At 36.8% G+C, this 18,340-nt stretch overlaps 1 long non-coding RNA gene across 1 annotated transcript; it reads right to left on the bottom strand.

Moving 5' to 3' along the window:
* Window positions 1-426: 426 nt before the first annotated feature.
* Window positions 427-13,717, bottom strand: LOC122811538. The gene is made up of 2 exons (XR_006366268.1): window positions 13,476-13,717; window positions 427-2,438 (listed from the first exon to the last, which is right to left on the bottom strand). It is a non-coding gene; the product is annotated as an uncharacterized LOC122811538 (long non-coding RNA).
* Between the last annotated feature and the right edge of the window lie 4,623 nt (window positions 13,718-18,340).

Below are 18,340 nucleotides of genomic sequence, written 5' to 3'. Positions count from 1 at the left end.
GACACTGTGAAATGCAATGTACAGCTGTTGTATTATAGGTCCACCTAACAGAAAAACTTGGCATCAGTTTATAAATATATATCCAGATTTATTGTAGAAAATATTTTAATAATAGCACGCATGGCCCTTAGAATGTGCCAAGTTACATTACACTCAGTTTTCATTAAGTGTGAGTATATGACCTCTGCTTGGGATGTAGGTCATATCGGGAATATGTCATTATTTGGTGGTCATTACATCAAAAGTTTAAAAAAAAATCATACGATATGGGTAAATTTTATATATCAGTGACCTTTTACAGTTTCTATATAATGATGAACAAAGTAATTCTTCCACTATATAAAGTCACTGATAGTCACCAGTAACTTATCTCAGTGGTCACAAATGATCAAAACTAGGAAACAACACGCAAGTCAATCACACAGATTGGAATAAGCTTTTATTCATTTATTTTTTTTAATCTCAATACTGGGTACCATAAATGCTACTAACTAATTAGATACAGTCACAAGGAAGAATGCATCTCGCTTTAAATGCAATATGTCACAATTAATTACAAGTGGTATTTTCTACCTATAACAGCACCATATCTTACCAGAGCACATATTTCTGCAGCAGTGGCTACTTAACAGTACTATATATCAGCCAAAGCACCATCAGGGAGGAAGCCACTGGTTTTATGCTATCCTTATGTATAATCTTAATCTTATAAAAAAACTAAACTTTATTAGTTCTGCTAAAGACACACAAGCTGGAAAGATAAACACTGAAAGTCTTGGTCATTTAGCCTGTTAATTTATCATGAAAAGTAAACATCTCTGGATATCCTATTACTGTTGAAAATTAATTGAATTCAATAACTAAATGAAAAAGACATTACACATCATGACTCACACTCCATCTGATCTATCTCCATTGTTACTGACCAACAACGGCTTCTGTTTAAACTGAAATAAATATAAAGTCACTATGCACACAAGCACGGTTAGAACAGCCTTCATATCTACTCATTTAAAGCCCTGTCCTGCTGTCTCATACCCGTCACATGTCTAATTTACATTGCGTAAAACAAGGATGGATTTTACCACCTTAAAAAGCACTGCGACCTAGAAACACTAAGTTCAGAAAGGCAGACTTTGTAAGAGGTGACTGGGGATACCATTTCCTGTAGGCCAGAAGGGCTGACTTAACTAGGAACAACTGAAATGGAAGAGGTAGCCTCACACAAACAAGTTTTAAAGATGTACGCAGGGTCACACTTGTGTTAATTATGTCTGCTCTGGGCCTAGACTGGGCGCTTTGTTCTGCTGGTCCACATAACAGATGTTTGCCTTCTATGTTTTTAATTATGCTTCTACCCTAGTAGCTCCCATGGTTATGTGTTTTAGTTGTGGTAATTGGGTTTCTCTACCAGCAGTATGTTACTAGTTCCTTAGATTGAAAGACTGACTTGTAGTGGTCCACTCTCTCAGATACCCTTCGCACCTTTAAAATATCACAAATCCTTCAAATCCTTATACTTTCTAATAAAGACAGAAATATCTAATTTTCAGTCCATTCAGGAACTAAAATTCATACGTTCACACTCATGTAGCCAAGATTTTCTTGCCACCTAAGGGAGTACATAATATGACACAATCACTAAAATGAATTATGCAGGGGATTCATAATGAAATGGACAGTCTTACCTAATCAAATATCATAAATGAAGCACCTAAACTTCATAATAATGCATGCACATATTGCTGCAAAGCCAAACATCTTAGATTGGTTAAATATCAGTGTTTTTTGTAGGAGTGAATGCAAACCATGAACCCATCCCCAACCTGGGGGCTTTGCCCCCACACCACTGAACACTAAATACACTGCCTTTAAGATCAGAGACTTGGAGAAAAGATAAAAGTAAATATAACAAAACAAAACAAAAAAAATCACATTTTCCTTTTAGGACATCAGAGTCATAAATAACCAACCTATACAGCACCTGTGACAAGCACCCAATACAATGAAGCATCAGAAATCCAAATCTTCAAATGTGAACTAAATGTTACATGACAAAAGATAGTATTCCCATGTGAGAACTTCAAGACCATCGAAAGTATTGCTATGGACAATCACATTTTGACAGTTTCCCTAATTATACCTAATGCAGTACTGTGTATGAGCTATGGACAATAACATTTTGACAGTTTCCCCAATTATACCTAATGCAGTACTGTGTATGAGACAAACATTTCCACCTTTAGGCCCAATGACATCAGTATTGACAATTATAAACAGTGAGGAAAATCTTTGCATTAAATTCTTTAGCAGAAAAGTCTTGCGAAAGGTCTTGCTAAAGTTTTGTTTTTCCTTTCTTTAGAACTTCTGGTTGGCACTCCAAATGCTTCTCTTCTAAGATGAGGGTTCACTGGAGCAAAAATGAAGCGTGACAGAATCTGAAAAAAACAAGGGCATGTTATTACACATCACTATACTGGAATTAACAGCATTGTTTTTCTAGCAGTGCAAACTCTTGTTCAAAAATTTGCCAGCCAAAGTGATACTATTACTACATGCTAATTATTTATTAAATGGAAATGTGGCTTCAGCATTATAGCCAGTACCTTTAATGTGTGATAATTATTCATGCAACAACCTACAAATGAGCAACAGTTAATAATAACTTAACTAGAAATGTAGTTTGATCATTAATGCCTATATCATTACAATGCAATAATTATCTGTGCAGTAACTTGTTAACCAGCAACATGTGTTGATATTGTAAGGCATTTTTCAGCCTTTACCTCAACAGAAAGGACAAACACTAAATGTATGGGAATTTTAAAATCGTCAATTACACAGCATATTTTTGGGAGGAAGTAGAAAACTTAGGACCTTGAGAAAACCTTCCAGAAAATGGAGAATGTACAAAACCCACACCAACACCAAATGTGGATCAGAACTGAATCCCAGACTTAGAACTATGTGGTATTGACCTTTTCTTTACTCTTATATTTATTTATTTTTATTTATTGACATTTGTTAACTGGGCTTGTGGCCCATTTTCAGTGGAGACCCGAGGAGAAAAGCTCCAGTAATACAATTTTAAACAATATTGATATAATAGCAGTTATAGCAAATTGATTCACATATGTTGGGATACATGCATAAAGTTAAAGTTGCATTAAAAAGAAGCTAAGTAACAATTTTACATTGTTATAGTTCAATAGGTCAACAATGAACATTTTTTGTTTGTATAAAATTGTGCAAATGCATAGTACACACATTGGAGAGAGAGGTGTAATGAGGTACTAAGTATGGTCCTTTTGAAGGTACATAAAGGGAAGGAAGACTATGTAGGGTCATGGCAAGGGCAGGTTCTGGAATTGAGAAAATAAGCTTTTAGTTCATTTTTAAAGTGTGAGGTGTAGGAGATTGAACACAAGTCAAGGGGAAGTTTGTTCCACGCATGGGCAAGAGAGTGTTTGTAGAGTAGTTTGCCTACTGACCTTTTTGGGTGGTAGATATCAAGTAATTGTTAATTCCAGTATATTACCCACAGTTCATAAGTAAGAGCATACAGTATCTGCTGCCCTGTGTTTGAAGTCAGTAGCGCTATGTCAGTAAGCTGCTTATGTCGCTGAATGGTTGTGTATAGGCATGGCTTTGCAAGAGATTGGCAAGCTAGCACCACGTATAATAGATAAAACTATCAGTACTACAAAAACTTTTAAACTTGTCTAACAATCCAGAAGCTGAACTCCTAGTTGCCCCATGAAATGCTTGGCTTTCAGGTATTTGAAGGCTGTAGGACACAGTAAACCTCTTTCCTAAACAAAACAGTCACATTTGTCTATTTTCCACCATTTCCCATCAGTCTCTGAATGTGACTGAAGATTCGGGACTCCTGAATTACTCTCATTCTGATACTTCTAGTAAAAGAGAATATTATTTTCTGCTGTGTGTTTAAATGCCAGGAAGGAAGTTCATCTCTGGTTGTTGAGCTTTGAAAGTGGGTAAATATATTAAAACGTACAGTCTCAGAAATTAAATTTTCATTTAAGGTAGAGAGGTCTACCAAAGTAAAAGTCACTCAACCAAATGAAGATAAATTTATTAGCTGCAGTGTCATGAACAGACATTATTCATTTGTTAAGATTCATTACACCTTTTCATCATAGGTTCATAGGTAGGTACTAGGCTATCGGCCCTAGGGCCCATACAAGCCTAGCCAAAAAAATGTACCCTGGCTTTCACCACCCAAGAAAATTATTTTCCTATGCCCCTGTCGAGCAGAGCCACAGAAGTGATCCCCGGGGTGAATTTCCCATTTCCCATCCAATCATCAAGATTTTTCTTGAAGAGTGCTAATGAGGAGCTCTGTTTGACATAGATAGGTAGTCTGTTCCAGAGTATGGGATGTCTCTGGGACAGGAATCTGTCCCTCCAGCATATTCTGTTTATTGTGGTGACAAGGTTTAGGTCCCTAGAGCATGTAGCTCGGAGGGATTGGGATTTCTTTAAGTGGAGCATGTCCAGCAGCTCTGGGTTTGACATAGCTTTGTATGTTAGGCAGAGATCGCCCCTGAGTAGGCGATATGCGATGGAGTAAAGCTGTAGTTTTTTGAGACTGTCTGCATAGGGCATCTGTTTGAGGCCAGTAATCCTCTTTGTGAGGTATTTCTGTGGTCTTTCCAGTTGTTGTAGATGTCTTGTGAGGTACATACCAAAAGGGGTGTTGTACTCTATAATGCAGTCTAATCACAGACCAGATCATGTTAGAAATGGGTTCTCCAGTGCTTTACCTGACCATACACCTGCTAAAGCTCTCACTACTATAGCCTTCAGTAAAGGGGATAGGCAGCAGATCAATGGGCATAAAACCAAATGCAACTTCAGCAAGAACATCTATTCAAATTCATTTAGGTCAGATGTCACATAGTAGGAAGGGTCGCTTAGCTGAATGCAGACATCACTGCCTTTATAGTCAGTGTTGAAATCTGGTCTGTGATTAGACTGCATTTAGGGTCAGATTTAAATTTAGATTTTGGGTTAGGGAGAATGTTAGAGTTAGGCTTAGGGATAGGGTTAGGTTTAGATGTGGAGGTTGGGTTAGAATTAATGTATAGGTTAGTGTGTAGGTCTGCTGTACCTTCCACAGGCATATGCTTAGTGTTTGAAGTTGTGCTTCAACTTGTGTTTTTTGCATCATCATTGAATATTTTACTTGTTAAATGGTCTTCAGTTTTGGTGGTTTTCATCTATGTGGCCTTGTTGAAGCTACATTTAGTGAGGTCTCTTGTGTTTCAACCACCCCAGACCGTTGAAAAAGTGATGGGAAATTTTTGAAAATTACTTTAAATTCATGATATCCCAAGATGCAGACCCATCCCTTGATGTCATATAAATTCATGTAATATTAACTTCATGTCCCCTTATATGCACTTTGAATACTGTTTGTATTTTTTTATCCTGGAATTATATTCTCAAAGGATACATTTTTTTTCCAGGTGTGCAAATAATGCATTTCCTTTCATATACTGAAAAGATAGTAATGAAAACTAGCAAAACAGTTTCTTAGTGTGACTTTTGAATTTCACAAATGCTAGTAATTTTGAAAGTTAGCCTGCAAAAAAGAGCACCGATGCTCTAGGTGGCACAGGGGTTCAGTGTTTAAGTTTTACACCCCACAGACATACAGCTGGCATTCTGTTGCCGTCTCTGTGTGCTTTGAATGTTTTCCTTCTGTCCAGCTTGCAATAAATGCTGTAGTTTCTTCCCTAAAACTATACTGACTGACTAGCTACTCAAACGGTCCATATATACTGCATTTCTAATTTGTGGATAAAAGAGTCCATATGGATCAGTTCTCTAATTCAGTTAACAAATTAAGAAAACTGAGCTTTAAAATTATTTTTGTTCGCTATTTTATTGCATTCAGATTGTGATAACTGAGCCACATTTAATGGGGTGATGGAATTTCAATCAACAGTATGACAACCACAGCATTCAGCAACATTTGGCATTTCACTTATCAGACAATATATCCCCACCTATGCTATCCAGCCCAGTAAATTGCGACAGATATTATATACCTCAAAACTGTGCCATTCCACTTGCAGGATTATCAACAGAGTAAACGTATAAATATATCTATACTGCTGTGGCCTCCTTGTTCTGCATTTATCTGAAGATTATTCCACAATCTTCATTCAAAAGCATCTGTACAATAAACTTTGCCCACTTCAAGGGGATCCATTTGCTTCTAGAACATTTCCTGGCAACGGTAACTCTATAAAGAATAAGGAAACTTGAGAGAAGGCGATCGTTTGGTTAAAGTGCCCTAACCAAAGTAGACAAGGAAACCTCCAGACTCCATAGCAGATGACATGCCATTTGGACTTTACCCCAAAAGTCAACTAGCCAAGGATTCTTTGCCAGAAACAAACTGAAGGTTTAGGACAACTCAAACATCTATTAGAAGACTGGGACAAAATCCTATTAATATACTCAAGGGTTTAGACTGAGGAATGTAATATTCTCCATCCAAACAAATGAATATCAAGGAAGGATATTACGAATGCATGGAATATTACAGCATCACTATATCAAAATGAGACAACTCTGAAGGTGAAACATAGGCCACATAACTTAAAAAAAGGTGGGGCCCCACTGGCATGGTCCCCAAATAATTTGTAGTACCACACTAAAAAGCAGGAAACTTCCTTTTGCCAAGCCAAAACCTGCATCCAAACATTGACTATTCTAGGGGCTAACTAATATCCCCCAGTGGAATTCTGGTTTAAGGTAATATGTTATCCAAGAAGCATAGCCTAGGCAGCAAAGGGGAGATAACACAGTTACTGCTCTTTTGTAAAAGGATATCACTAACTTCCATCTTGCAGGTGAGACAGTCTACATAAACCATGCTCCCTCCAGCTTGGTAGATTGGTAGTGTCATATATACCAATCAAATCTGTTAAACCCATGACATTGTGATAATAACAATAAAAACTCTCAGGTTCACAACTGTCCATATATCTCTCAGGAGAATATTTTTTTTTTTTTTTTACTAATAATGTCATAGACATGCATATATCTTCTAAACTTATCAAACAAACTCACTAAAATTGCCACTCCATCTTAGTTGTAGAATTCTTTTCCCATTCATTCATCTCAGTAACCCAACGTGTTGCTTCCCTTTTAACTACACAGCAGCTTACATTATAATGTGCAGCCAGCATGAGGCGGACTTTGTTACCATTACTCTGCAAAAATATTAATGTCACCATGGAAAACAGAAGTCTGGACAACAAAACTGTTTTAGGTAAACCAGGCTCTGGTCAGGTAGGAACCATATTATGGATCATTCCTGAACATATACCTGTCTTTTAAGAATGAGGCTTGCCTTATGTAGGTCTCTTATTTCTTTAATTATGAGAACTGCATATGTTCCTAAACATTTTATGAAACTGGCAATTGATTCTGCAATTAGAAACCGTTCCAAAAAAATGAACAAAACAGTTATAACATCAAGAAGTATGTGTAATGGATCTAACAGAATCATGCAAATATAATCTGTAGACAATAATAATGAGCTATCAGACTGAACTACACCATTTTCTCCCATCTCATTTGAATGTCTCTTCAAAACTAGAAATTAAAGGGTCAGTACCCAAGCCAAACAGCCAATGTCTGACTGGTTCTATGGTGCAAAGGGATCAATTAGCTGCCCCACCATTGGGGAAGCTAGGCAGAGATGAGGAGGAAGAGTGAAGAAGCATGGCCCACTTGCCTATCTAGCGGGAAAGGGGGTTAGCACTCACTTATAGGCACACAGTGCAGTGAAAACTTCCTGGTGACGATTGGAGGTACAATGGCTTGTGCTGTGGGGGGAGGGGGCCAGTGATAGTTGGAGGAAACCCACTTTCCAAAAGTAAGGGGATGCCCTTTGTGTAACTCATTGATAGTGTGCATAAAGAGAAAAGGGTAGAAAATAAAAGTTTGAGACCACTAATGACTCTTCTCAGTCAACTCTCATCCAGTAAAAGAAATGAATGCGTCTAATCCACGAGACGTTCTGACAGTTAATCATTGCAAAAAAAATATGGAGAGAGAGAGAAAAACAACAAGTACCACTGCTTCATCCTGCCCCTGAAGTGAAACTGCCCTTGACATATAGGCAATCCCTGATTTGCACCCTCACCTACAAAAAAAACTTTTCACAAAAACATAAAGGATCAAGACACTCAAAAGCATGTCCAAACAGGAAGCTTCACTGAAAGTTGAACACATTTTCAGAGTTAATCATATATGCAATATATAACCAAACACAACATAACACACACAGCTTTAGAAATTAAGAAACCACAGAGATATTAAAAGTAAAACAGAATTCAGCACGATCCACATCTCTTAAAGGTACAGTCCAAATGTCAACAGCAGTATAACAAATTATACTATTAACAGTTTGGCAAGTGTGAACTGCAACACAGAAAAACATGAACTAACTACAGTGTGGCACAGACAGAAAAATCATGACCCAAGTGAGAAGCAGCTTATACATATATATATGTGTGTGTGTGTATGTGTATACGGCACAAAAAGATTCGTGTACAGTGCGACAATTTGTACCTGAAGCTTACATCATACGGACAGCTCCTTGTAACACAACAATTTAATACTTAATGCTAGTTCAGTGAACAATGCATCATCACCACAGTAATGTGTGATTTATTGTCTGCTAACAACATGTCCCAGGGGCATAACAAGGAACCAGACCCTTACACTAAGTGTGTTACTGTATAACAACAGGGGTATGCTCTACTAGACACTATAGGTGGTACCTCTGAGTGCCTTGTTTCAGTTATAAAATGATCCCCAAACATAACAAATAAAGATAAATGCAAAGTGTAAGCAAGTAAGCAACAGAAGAAATCAAAAGTTATTAGGAAATAAAATGAAAAAAATAGTCCCTTGGATTAAGTTGTGATACTATGAGTTATACTAAATTTATCTTATACGAACAAGGTACAGGGTTTGAGTTTTACCTTTGGGATGGGAAATCTGGCTAGGTTTAAGCTAGCCCACAAGGACAGATAGCCAAGTACTAACCTATGAACACACACACACACACACACACACACACACACACACACACACACACACACACACACACACTACTCTTGTTACTGCACAAAGCAATCCACAATAGGTATATAGCCAATTTGCATGATAGTCATCATTAAAGGAAGTGTCTGAGCTAAAATTAGCTTCATTTTAATTATAAGACACATTTTATAAAACCCAGTAATAATCCTAAATATAAAATAAGATAACTATTTGTATATGGCATTACCTATACCTATCCTATCTTATAGTACAGAAGCTTCAATACAAAAAGCGAAGGAGCAAACACCAAACTGCTTTAACTACTTGACCAAATTTATGAAAACCAAACAGCTTTCCTTCTTCAGACAAACTTCATTTAAAAATCAACCCTATATATACTTTAACCTAATAGCATAACACAGAAGCTTAAATGCCAAAGGAAAAACAAGGTTTCCAAAGCCCTACACAAATCTCTGGCTCAGACATACAGTATAAGACTTTGGGAAGTACAATTTGTTATTCTGCAAATTTGCAGCAATTGTGACTATTTCAATGTATTTGAAGGGAATCCTCAAGAATGCAGAGTACAGAGAGGCCTTATTTTTTATTGATTTTTCTCCTTAGTTCAACTAGGCAGCAAACAGCCTTTCAGAGTATTAAACAACATGTGCTGAATACTTAGCCCTGGCCTCTGGCCATAACTCTCAACTTTCTAGATTTTTGCAGAATATTCAGATTTTCATCTCATAAAATTTGTGGGTTTCTGACAAATCAGCGAGGACTGAATTTATGAAATAATAATACACATGTGCGTTTCAGATTTCATTTCCTTCAGAAAATACTAACACAAATCGTGTTACTCTAGCAACTTTCTAAGTTTAAACTTTAAAAGAGTTATATTTAAAACCTGTCCTTATTTTTGGTACTTTGACCCCATTATTTTAGATTTTGCCCAGACTGCCCCCTGAAGCTGCTTTCATGAGAAATAGAGACATATGTTGCTTTTTTCAATGATCATGAACAGACTTCTTCTTTCAGCTTTTTCCCAGTTAGGGGTCGCCACAGCGGATCATCTGTCCGCTCATGATTGGCAGTGGAGTTTTTACGGTGTCGAGTTGCCAGCCCGGCGCCCAACCTTCCACAGAAGGCACACACACTCACACCTAGGGCCAATTTAGAGTGTCCAATCCACCTACAGCACGTCTTTGGGATGTGGGAGGAAAACGGAGCACCCGGAGGAAACCCACAAGACCACAGGGAGGACATGCAGACTCCGCACAGAAGACACCCCAGTCGAGGATCAAACCGGAGAACCTCTTGCTGAGGCAGCAACGCTAACCGCTGCACCACCGTGGCCGCCCAATGACCATGAAGAGACTAGTAATATAAATGTGGAGGGTGTGGATGGCTCATCCCAACACTGGGGAGGCAGGGGAGCCTGCTCCCCTTGTAAAAACATTTAAATTTCAGTGAGCCTGCTCATCAAGGGGTTTAATCTTCTGAGTAAATATATGTCCTTGTTTTAACAATCAAGAAAAATATACATTAAATTATATTTGATTGTGCTGTATTGATTTCATTTTTTTCTCTAAATGTCCTGGCAATCCCTTCAGTAGTTTGTCCATGTATGCACAAGCACTCAAATGAGACCAAAATTAACATTTCCTCTAATAACTCCTTTCAGCAGTTTATCCAAGTTTGCACAACCACTCAAATGACACCAAAATGAAATATTTTTCCCAAAGATCCCTTCAGTAGTTTGTCCATGTATGAACAAAGCACCAAAATGAAACATTTCCCCCAATGACTCCTTCAGCAGTTTGTCCACATATGGACAAGCACCAAATGACACCAAAATGAAACTTTTCCCCCAAAGATCCCATCAGTGGTTTGTCCACGTATGCACAAGCACCAAAATGAAACATTTCCCCCAAAAATCCTTTCAGCAATTTGTCCATGTATGTACAAGCACAAAAATAAAATGTTTCCCCGACAACCCCTTCAGCAGTCTGTGCAAGTTTGCACAAGCACCAAAATGAAATGTCCCCCCCAAAACAATCCCAAAATGAAATGTCCCCCCAAACAATCCCTTCAGCATTTTGTCTAAGTATGCATAAGAAGCATAGTACTAAGTAATCCTACTTAATTGAGAAACTTGGTCTTTTTTTCTCTCCTAGTATCTCTTCCCACACACCAGCTGCACCCACAGTAAGCAATTTAGAAAAACACTACATCCCTCAGCTCCCCGTGGGCACCGATGACATAGCCAAAGACACTATCTTTCTTGATCATGGCATCATCATCTACCTGCATAGCCAACTATGGGCCTTTTGGGGGCAGTGTCCAAGCAAGATGATGTAAGCAGGGGAGGGAGGCACACAGTAGCATCTCGGACATCCTTTTAGGGCATACACATTCCATTTCCCTTAAAGGGAAAAAAAGTATTTGATTGAAAAACTACATGTATTTTTTATTTTATGTCAGTAAATTGCACCATGGACAAATCACCCGGGGCCAACTGCCTAGTTCACCCTGCCCTACTTACACTACTGGATACAGAAACATATTTTGACACAAGTACTACTGCAAGCAGACAAGGATGCGATTATTTTTCTCATACATTTCTGTAGGTCTTGCCAAAACCTGGAATAATAAATGACTTCAGAGTGCCTATACTCAGCATGGCAACCTGATGTTCAGACACTCAAAAGAGGCCAATACTAAACATGTAACATTATCCTTAATACAACTCTCTGTATAAATGCAGTTTAGTCCTCATGAATCAGTACGCTAGGTTTCTATTCAACCTGTCAGCTTACAAGAACATATAAAGTTTATAATAAATATTTAGAACAAAAATACAACTATAACTATCTGTGAGGGTAGGTTCTTAACTTTGTGTGAGAATGACTACAATTAAAGCAACATTCAAATGATGATGGGAGGTTCTTTGCAGATTAAGAAAAGTTAAATAGTCATAAGAAAATATGAATGACGACCTGGGGAATGTCCTGCAGCACCAGTCATACAAGCCCCAATTCAGACTCCAAAAAGAGAGCATCCCTGTCATCTGGAAGCAAGATGGGAACACTGTGAAGTTTATTTGACAAAAAAATCAGCTCTATATCTGCTGAAAGGCCAACCAAGCATGGTATAATGTCCTTTTATGCCTGACAGCATACCTCTAGGTCAGATTTTTCAATATGTCACAATTCCCCTATCTGACTGCAGCACATTACTTACATGCCTTTGATCTGAATGCAACTTATTTTTCATAAGCAGAGACTGAAACCTATCAGATTAGCAAAACACAGCCTGCAGGGCAGGATACAGTCAAAAACTCATATGCTATGCAGGTTTTTAACATCATGCAGAAGTCAGCAATGTACAAAAGTTCAAATAATTTACTAAGGTATCTAAAATCAGCATAGCTCTCAACTATCTCTCTCTTGCCTCATATTTTTGCCCAGTCACTCATAAAAGTTTTGATGTTCTGCTAAAAACCTAACGGATTACAGTCAACCAATAATGCCAGAGAATAGTCTCATACTTCTTACTGTTCTGAAAAAGGATGTTGCTCTATTAACTTTGTAAATGAATTAGAGTAACATTTAAAATCAATCCTTGATTTTGGGCTTTTGTCCAGCATTATCTTATGCTTTGTCCCGGATTCTTGAGCACAGAAGTTGAGATGCATGCTAATTAGCATCATTAGTTATTCAGGATATATAGAATAATGCAAGAGAAAGTAAAGTAATACCCAGCAGGTAAACCAATACCGTTGTGACCAGCAAGCAGCAGGGTAAGTAAAAGCAACAGTAAAGTGAAGCACAACTCCAAATACTATTCAGTAAAATATATAAAGAATGTTTTATTTTCACCACAAATGTGGCTTCTTCAGACCATTAACAAACTAACAAAAGCAATACAATGCAGTTAAATACTCACATAAAAAGCTTGATTATTTAAAACACCTGATTCATTGATAACTGACTGTGCGTATGCACGCAAAATGGATGACGTCAGCTATATAAATTGGGCCCTTTAAAATCACATTTCACCTTTCTAACAAATTAAACACAAAACTTTTGTGTACATTAAACTTTCACTTAGCAGTCCAACAATGGCCACAAATTATAAAAGCATAGTACATCAACATACACTTCATATTTAGAAAGAAGATGAAAACTATGTTATTTGTCTTGAGGTCTTTGCTAGCTCCTAAATAGCCAAAGACAAATTCTCAAACCATACTGACAACTACCTCTAACGTGCAGCTATTAAGACTAAATAAAGCCAAATCCTCAGATCCACTTATAAAACCTAATTTTATAGTCATATTGGTTAAAATATCTGACTCCAAGATAGCGTATTACACTCACATACAACACTTGATTATTTCGGAAGCCTGGTCTATTCATTGTTGACTAACTGCTTGTGCACACAGGGTGGATGACGTCAGCTATACAAGTCGAATTATTTAAAGTCACAGTTCTCCTTTCTAATAAATTAAATACAGAACCTTTATGTACAATAGGATTTCACTGAGCAATCCAACATTGCCCAAAAGTATATAAACACAACACATCAACGTAAACTTTGTGTCCAAAATAGAATAAAAGCTATGTTATTCATCTTATACCCACAGTCTTCGCTAACTCCTGAAAAAACAAAAGACGAGTTCTCAAACAACAGTGACAACTGCCGCTAAAATGGAGCTATTACAGTTAAATAAAACCGGATCCTCCGATCCATTTATAAATCCCAGTTTATAGTCTTATCAGTTATAATATCTGACTCCAAGATTGCATATTATGTATGAATGGATGTGATTCAGATTACCACAACACTCAACATATGGCAACAGACACAGTGTGTCTGCTAGAAACAGGGACTGAAATTAAATTGTATAACTAAATACCTGTCCATAGTAGCATGCCGATATTGTACAAATTAAGAAAAATATATATAGCCATAGACACTATTTGCTGACGCTATCCTGGCTATCCCACCACTCAAAGTGTACCAATTATCTCAGTACATCTACTAAAAGTAGAGACCAATATCCATTATACGGCTTTTGACATAAAAAAAACTGATGGGATATAGCATTTTCTACTGTACATTAATGCCAGAATAAGATTAATAGTGGTGGAAAAAACTACTCCATATTAATGCTATTCCATCTGTGTACTAACAATCACAATATGTCTACAAAAACAAAAGCTAGAATCCCTTATATAACTAATGTGTAAATAAATTCCAGAATGGAGCTTACAGTTATAATAATAATTACTTATTAATGCTAACCAGCTGTCCCACTACTCAAAATATGACAATCACAATGTATTTGTTAGGAGCAAGAATTAAAATCAATTACACGACTGATAGGTAAGTCTTTCGGTTTTTCCCGGTTAGGGGTCGCCACAGCGGAACTCCGATCCGCTAATGATTGGCAGTTGATTTTTACGTGCTGGCTTGCCGGGTCTAACGCACAACCTTCAAAGAAGGAAGGCCCATTCACGCATGTCTACACACAGAAGACGCTCTAAACTGAGAATCGAACGGGCAACGTATAACTGTAAGGTTACCGCAGCACCACCACCGCAGTCTTAACTGTATCTACTGCACATGGGTTCTAAAGTGAGACTGTTAATAGTTTATAGGAATATTTGTATATTTTTTAATTCATTTATAAGATAGGTTAGTAGTCACCTTAGTATTTGTAATACCTAACTCACTTAATGCACTTAAACAGGGTGCTAATCAGGCTGCCCAACAACCCCATTATATTTGCTATAAGCAGAAACTACAGCTATTTTGCAATTTAACACCTTTCCAAATAAAGCAGCAATATTATATCTGAACTAACATATAGAGAATAATTAACATCAATATATTGTGGCTATTGCAAGCAGATAACACATTTCCCATATATTCATCATGTGATGATTTTACATTGAAACAATAAGCATGATAGCATAATAGCATCCCCATCGATACGGGATAAAAACTGTGGTCTCCACATATACAATGCAAATGATTTACATAAGCCTAAAGTAATAACATAGGTCATCAACCACCATGCAAACAATGCATAAATATATCACAAATAAATAAATTCATATATAAATCACTGCATACATGCCAAAACATCATTCTGAGTGTGTATGGAGCTATTTTCTAGGTAATCCACGTGCTTCCAAAGCACATTTTATAGAGAGCTTCCCAATGTGAAGTTATTCGATCTCGCCGTTTGTTCTTACACACGGGTTCGGAGCAGATCCCTCGGCTCTGAGTCGGCCACATTCCAAGCTCTGTGTCTAAGAGAAGGGTTCCATAAGCCACCCTCTGCCCGCTATTACGGGCCTAAAGGGTGGATTATACTGATCCTTATGTATTCTGGATTGCCCCTGAAAAGATGTAATCAAAGGATTTTCTACTGTAAGAAACTGTACTAGATCCATTGAAAGTCATGACCCAAATGCTTCTAAAATTGGATGAGTAACAGGCATAAAAGGTAAGTAATTTTATGCCGGTTAATCATCCAATTTTAGAAGCATTTGGGAAAATCTGTGAAGATGAACTACATAGCGCATTAGGAAATCGAATAAATGGTAATAGGTATGTCAATTTAAGACAGCAAGAGAAAGTAGCTCTGACAAATTTAAAAGCAGAGACATTGTTAGTTATTAGGCCTGCAGATAAAGGAGGCATGACGGTGGTAATGAACCAAGATTTTTATTTCGATTCACTGCACTTAGTGTTCTCCAGTGACAAAGTATATAACATTATAACTATAAGTAGCATACAGGACATGAAACAATTAATAAAAATAAAGATAAATGACTATATGCTAAGTTATGGACTTACAATGGATCTAGTACAGTTTCTTACAGTAGAAAATCCATTGATTCCATCTTTTCAGGGCAACCTAAAATGCATAAGGATTAGTATAACCTACCCTTTAGGCCCATAATAGCAGGCAGAGGGTGGCTTACGGAATCCTTTTCTATATTTGTTGAAAGGGAAGTTAGACCTATATTAGATAAGGTAGATGTAGTACTTAAAGATTCCAAGCAGTTTTTAGAAAGTTTATTTGAATTTAATGTTGAGTTACAGCAGAGTAATGACTATTATCTGGTAGCATTTAATGTAGCCTGTTTATTTACCTCAATTCCGAACTTGGAAGGGGTAGGTTTACTGAAAAACTTTCTCATTGATAAAAGTGGATATGGAGGAACTTTAATAGACATCATATGTAGGTTTATGGAAATAGTTTTAAAACACAATGTTTTTGTGTTTGATGGCACTTACTATCTGTAGCCCGAATGCATAGCTATGGCCACATGTGCCAATAGCTACGCCAACGCAGTTATGGCACAGTGGGAGGCTGAATGCATGTTTCCATTGGATGTATATAAGAGTAATGTGAGATTTTATCGTCATTTTGTATACATCTTTTTTGTTTGGACAGGGACCCTATCCTTGCTGCATACATTTGTACCTACAATAAAAAGTACAACTAGTTTTCTTAAATTTACATTAAATTATTCAACAGAAGATGTGGCATTTTGGACATTTTTGTGTCCAAAACTGAAGAGGGTCTCTTTGAGACCAAAGTGTATCATAAGGACTGCTACAGAAACATGTTTTTACATAGGTCGAGCATGCATCCCCAGTGGATGTTTAAAAATGTAGTTAAAGGACAAGGAATGAGAGTCTCACATTTAAGTAATAAAGAACATACTTTTGCAGAAGGCCTAACCCAGTTAGAAAATAATTTATACCAACGTGGCTATAAGGAGAAAGAAGTAATTCCCATGTTAGAGGAAGTAAGGACATTGAGATCTAACAGAGCCAAACCCTATTTCTCTGCTAGGTCAAATACTGAGGTTCATCAGAACCTAGTTGATAATACACATAAAATAGTAAATATATCTATACCATATACTAGTGATGTTAATAGCGTTAAGGATGTTTTCTATAAACATTGGCCACTACTTATGACTGATAGAAGGATTAAGGAAATAGTAGAACATCCCAGCTTTTGTTTTAGGAATAGGAAAAATCTTAAAAGAATGTTATGTTATCCTAAGGATGAAATAGTACCTAGAATGAAAACAGCTATAGGGACATGAATATGTGGTCACTGTAATGTATGTCAATTTGTCAGACAAACTAATGAATTTAACCATCCTGACACAGGAGTGCTATATAAAGTAGAAATTGAAATTAATTGTAATAGTAAAAATATAATTTATTTAGCACCGTGTGATTGTTGTTCACATTTTTATGTTGGGAAAACTAATAGAACATTCAGGGAAAGAATAAGAGAACATGTTAATAGTCTAAGGAATAGAGACTCAGTTAGAGCACTATCTAGATACAATGAAATGAGTAGTAGAAACCATGACTTTAAGTTTACGGGACTTGAACAAATTATCCCTGGACCTAGGACAGGGAATATTAGGAATTGGATGGAAAATAGTGAGCTAAGGTGGATACTTAAATTGAGAGCAGAGAAAGGATCAGGATTAAATGGGAGGCTCTCTATAAAATGTGCTTTGGAAGCACGTGGATTACCTAGAAAATAGCCCCATACCCACTCAGAATGATGCTTTGGCATGTATGCAGTGATTTATATATGAATTTATTTATTTGTGATATATTTATGCTTTGTTTTCATGGTGGTTGATGACCTATATTATTACTTTAGGCTTATGTAAATCATTCGCATTGTATATGTGGCGACCGCAGTTTTTATCCCGTATCGATGGGGGTGCTATTACGCTGTTAGCATGCTTATTGTTTCAATGTAAAATCATCACATGATGAATATATGGGAAATGTGTTAATTATCTGCTTGCAATAGCCACAATATATTGATGTTAATTATTCTCCATATGTTAGTTCAGATATAATATTGCTGTTTTATTTGGAAAAGTGTTAAGTTGCAAAATAGCTGTAGTTTCTGCTTATTGCAAATATAATGGGATTGTTGGGCAGCCTGATTAGCACCCTATTTATGTGCATTAAGTGAGTTAGGTATTATAAATACTAAGGTGACTACTAACCTATCTTATAAATTAATTCAAAAATATACAAATAGTCCTATAAACTATTAACAGTCTCACTTTAGAATCCATGTGCAGTGGCTATAGCTATGGTTTATTTGTTTATTATCAGTCGTGTAATTGATTTTAATTCTTGCTCCTAGCAAATACATTGTGATTGTCATATTTTG

This window comes from Protopterus annectens, chromosome 9.part0 (assembly GCF_019279795.1).
Source record: "Protopterus annectens isolate FY-2018-M chromosome 9.part0, PAN1.0, whole genome shotgun sequence".
Classification (NCBI taxonomy): Eukaryota; Metazoa; Chordata; order Ceratodontiformes; family Protopteridae; genus Protopterus; species Protopterus annectens.
Note: the sequence above shows the minus strand (reverse complement) of the source record. Positions and strands in the feature narration are given on the sequence as shown.